Below are 5,000 nucleotides of genomic sequence, written 5' to 3'. Positions count from 1 at the left end.
TCTACAAATTAGTTAGTATGTATTTGAGCGGGAGAATACATTGCATTCATTGGCTGAAACCGCCCCAAGCTGAATGTATAAATAGGGGGGGAGCCATCTTGGTTTGAGTTCTGTTTTGCCTTCAATAAAGAAGCACCTGTTATTACTCCTGCCTCTTCAATGCTGAACCTAGCAAAAAACAGAATAGTCTGGATCACAATTCTCATGTTCACTTTAAAACCAGTGCTTTTTTTCTAAAAAAAAAAAAAGATGCCGGAACTCACACACGTCATACAACCCGCCTTGCCTACCCTATAAGGCAGCGGTTCTCAACCTATGGGTCGCGACCCCATTTGGGGTCGATCGACCATTTCACGGGGGTCACCAAGCAAGGCTGTCCGCCATTTTTTTCCCCTTTTCCGGCGGGTGCCTTACCTCCCTTGAGCTGGGCCAGCTGGTGGTCAGCCTGCTCCGTCTCTGCCGCTTGCCAGCTACGCCTCGGCCGGCACAGGGGGCAGAACCACGCATGTGCGGCGCTCCCGGGCAGAGAAAGTCCTCGACTTACGACCGGTTGGGTAGTCCTCGACTTACGACCGGTTTAGTCCTTGACTTACAACCGGTTTAGTCCTCGACTTACGACCGGTTGGGGGTCGTGGCATTAAAAAGGTTGAGAACCACTGCTATAAGGTTCCAGCCAAAAAAGGTGCCGGAACTCCGTTCTGGGCATTCTATGAGAAAAAAAAAGCCCTGTTGAAAACTATTGTATTGTAATGTCCAAAGACAGGGCCATTGTGCTCACTGAAATGTTCTAAGATCCATAAACTATTTCATGTATTTTATGAAACAGGAAGTGTTCAAGTATTATACTTTCCATAATTCGTGTTATGTATTCTGGAGCTTTAATTTGCAATGGAATTTGTTATTAAAACACAGCTATCGATGGATTTAGGATCTGTGTAGGATTTAGGATCTGTGGATTTAGATCTGGAGGCAGAGCTGCTATTCCCTTCTTCGTGCATTTGCTCTCTAATGCCTAACCTCCATTTAACCTGCGAGAAATCAAGAAGTCGGAGCCTTGGAGAACATCTTGATTATTGGCTGAAGGCTGAAAACACTGTCAACATCTGCTAGCAGGGGTCTTCAAACTTGGCCCTTTTAAGCCATAAAAGGGCCAAGCTTGAAGACCCATGTGCTAAGGCAAGACAAGGGTGGCACCAGGATCTGGAGAAGATTTGCCAGACTGTAATGTGTTGATGGCCAAGAACAACACTATTACTACTTGTTCGGAACGTGGCTCAAGATCCCAAAACAAACAAACTCGCTTGGAATTCCAGCAACAAAGTTTTATTCAAAAAGAAGCGTTTGCAAAGGCCTGGTGAGCTGAAACACACGCAGGTGTTCAGCCACACCTCTAAGAGCTGTTTGACACATTTTTATATCCTACCTCCGATGCAGATTCCCCCCTCCCCTATCGCACTCAAAGCCCCTTCCCTAATCATCCGATAAAACTAACACGGGCCGCCTAAAACCACTGTCCCTCCCATGTTCCCATGTTCCTCCCACTGTCCCTCCCATGCAACTTGTTATGACCCCTTTGTGCACATCCTATCTATCATCATCTAATTTTCTGTTAACAAAGCTCGGCTCCTATAGTTATTTCTGCATTTCCTCTGCTTGCGGTTTAGATTAGCTAACAACTTCTGCTTTTGTTATTTGTATATAGTTTACTTGTCTGACTTTATGACTTTCAGGTGGCTTCTTCTATGAACCTTTAGATTCATTAGAAATTTCTGATTAATAATCTACTCCTTTCACTACTTAAAGTACTTAAACTCCATTTGATTTCTCCCTTATTCACTATTGTCACTATGCGGTCAAAGAACTTAAACGTAAGATGCCTGCTTGCAACTGATAGCAACTTTCTTAATAACTGTTCTTGGATACACTTTACTGTAAAGAATGAAAGATTAGACAGTTAGAACAATTAACCAGTGGAACAACCTGCCTCCAAAAGCGGTGAATGCGCCAACACTGGAAGTTTTTAAGAAGAAACTGGACAGCCATTTGTCCGAAATGGTATAGGGTTTCCTGCCTGAGCAGGGGGTTGGACTAGATGACCTCCAAGTTCCTTTCCAACTTTATTATTATTATTATTATTATTATTATTATTATTATTATTATTATTATTATTATTATTATTATTATTATTATTATTATTAACTGATCTGGAGGCACCAGTTTTGGTTAAAACTGCAGTGTTTTTTTAAAAGGTCTGAAGCAGAGATGAGAAGTAACCTTTCTCAGTAGCTATTGAAGAACAGGAGTTGCTTGTGTGTTTAATTTTTTTTGGGGGGGGGTAATCAAGATCAAGGTAATCCTTGATCTACAACCATTTATTTAGTGACAGTTCAAAGTTACAACAGCACTTATGACTGTTTTTCACTCTTACAATGGTTGCAGCATCCCCATGATTACGTGATGGTAACCTTCATCAGTGTTTGTAAACTTCCCAGCCAGCTTCCCACAAGCCAAGTCAGTGGGGGAAGCCAGATTCACTTAACAACTACATGAGTCACTTAACAAGTATGGTAAAAAAAAAAAAAGGTCATAAAACGGGGCACAATTCACTTAACGACTGCCTTGCTTTGCAATGGAAATTTTGAACTCCATTCATTCACAAGTCAAGGAAATACCTCTATTCCAGCACATATTATACCACTGACCATATAGACATCAGGCTACAGCAAAAACCATGTTATCCTGGCTGAAGAGTTTCAGTGAGCTGAAGACTTTTCTCCTGAGCCCTATTTTCATTTGCCTGGGCTAATCTTTCTACTCTTGATAACCATTCTTCTCTTCTTTATTTTTTTCTCTTAATGGCGGAGATGCAACTTGTTATGACCCAGTTGTGATTTAAGTTGAGGCGCTGAGACTACTGAACATCCTGGGTTTCTACTTCAGCTCCAGTGTCACTGGTGCCACCACTGTCACCAAAGAAGTGCCACTATTCAGGGTGGCCAAATGGGCAGTGGTGATGGCGGGGAAGAGACGATGGGTAAGGGGAGGTCAAGAGTAGGCAGTCTTTCCGCATATTTGAAGGATCAATTTCAAGAAAAATTCATTTTGGTATGGAGAAGATGGATAGATTATATCCAGAGAAAGTATGAAATGAATAATTATCATATAGCTTTTGATTAAACTTTTTTTAAATTATTATTTCTATATACTTAATATAATTTATATATATATATATTATATTTAAGTTTATTATTGTATATTAGAGTTAAAGTATGTTAATATTTGTTTGTATTAAGTTTGGGTAGTTTTATTTAGATTTGGGATGCTAATGTGATTATCCCTGTAGTCAGTTCTGGGAAGTCCGGGGGGGGGAGGGGGGAAGGGGATGAAGGGGTAGAATTATATAAAATTTGGTGTATTTATATGTTATAGAAAAATAATGTAATGGTTTTTCCTTTTTTGAGAAGAGGAGATGATCGGCTAGTACCCCTAAACTGCATCCGAAGGATGTGGAAAAGAAGGTGATGGGATGTGTAGGATAGTTGGGGAGGAAGGAGGAGAGAGGGATGGGTAGGAGGGGAGGAAGGAAGAGGGAAGGTAGGAAGGTTGAAGGAGTGAGGGAGGATGCAGGGGAGGGGACCGCCGATCATTTCTGAAAATATATTGATTAGGTTTTCTTTTTTGTTTTTTTTAATGAAATGCACCATATTTGTATTTGTTTATATGTTTACTTGAAATTTAATAAAATTTGTAAAACAAGAAAAAAGAGTAGGCAGTCTTTTATCTTACTGAAGCTTGGGGCTGGAATGGATCAAGCCAGAAATAGATTGGATTGGCTTTAGGGGAACTCAGGCACCACACAGGTTATGTAGGAAGTAAACACAGAGTCGATCATAAAGGACTCAAATGTCTATACACAAATGCACAGAGTATGAACAGCAAACAGGGTGAACTAGAAATTCAGGTTAATGAGGGCAGATATGATATTGTTGCCATTACGGAAACATGGTGGGATGAAACCCACACATGGAACACACAGCTAGAGGGATTTAAATTATTTAAAAGAAACAGACCAAATAAAAGAGGAGGTGGAGTTGCTCTCTATATAAGAAATAACTACATCTCTATAGAAATAGAGCACAACAATGATAAAAACTGTCTTGAATGCATTTGGGTCAATATAAAAGGGGGAAAAATGACATTGCCATAGGTGTATACTACAGGCCACCCAGCCAAACAGAGGAAATAGATGAACTTTTTGCTAGTCAGCTAACTAAAGTATGTAGGAAGCACATCACAATAGTAATGGGGACTTTAACTACCCTGACATCAACTGGGAGACAAACTCTGCACCAAGTGGAAGATCAAACAGATTCCTGACAAACCTAGCAGACAACTTTGTCTCCCAAAAAGTAGAGAAGGGAACTAGGGGATTAGCTATTTTCGATCTAATTCTCACTTACAGAGATGAAATGATAGAAGGTGTTGAAGCCATAGGAACCTTGGGAGGAAGTGATCATGCAATATTGGAATTCAACATTATGGAAGCACAAGCAATAGAACACAGTCAAACTAGAGTCTTGGACTTCAAGAGAGCTAATTTCAATAAATGTAGAGAGGGCTTGGGAAGGATTCCATGGATGAGAATCCTCCAGGGGTAAACAACTCAAGAGGCTTGGGAAATTTTGAAAAGTGAGATAATAAAGGCCCAGTCTAGCACAATATCAACAAAGAGGAAAAATAACAGCTCTCAAAAGAAACCAGCATGGCTGCATAAAGAACTCTCTGATTAATTGAAAGATAAGCGGCGTTTAGGTGGGTTGGGAGTGGGAGGCACGGTTATGCGGTGGTTCTCCTCCTTCCTCACCGATCGTACGCAGTCTGTATTGGCAGGGGGACAGAGGTCGACCCCAAGGCCCCTAACTTGTGGGGTGCCACAAGGGTCGGTCCTCTCTCCACTCCTGTTCAATATTTATGTGAAGCCGCTGGGGGAGATCATTCGT

The sequence above is a fragment of the Protobothrops mucrosquamatus genome, unplaced genomic scaffold, assembly GCF_001527695.2.
Source record: "Protobothrops mucrosquamatus isolate PMUCROS unplaced genomic scaffold, P.Mucros_1.0 scaffold738, whole genome shotgun sequence".
Lineage (NCBI taxonomy): Eukaryota > Metazoa > Chordata > Lepidosauria > Squamata > Viperidae > Protobothrops > Protobothrops mucrosquamatus.
Note: the sequence above shows the minus strand (reverse complement) of the source record.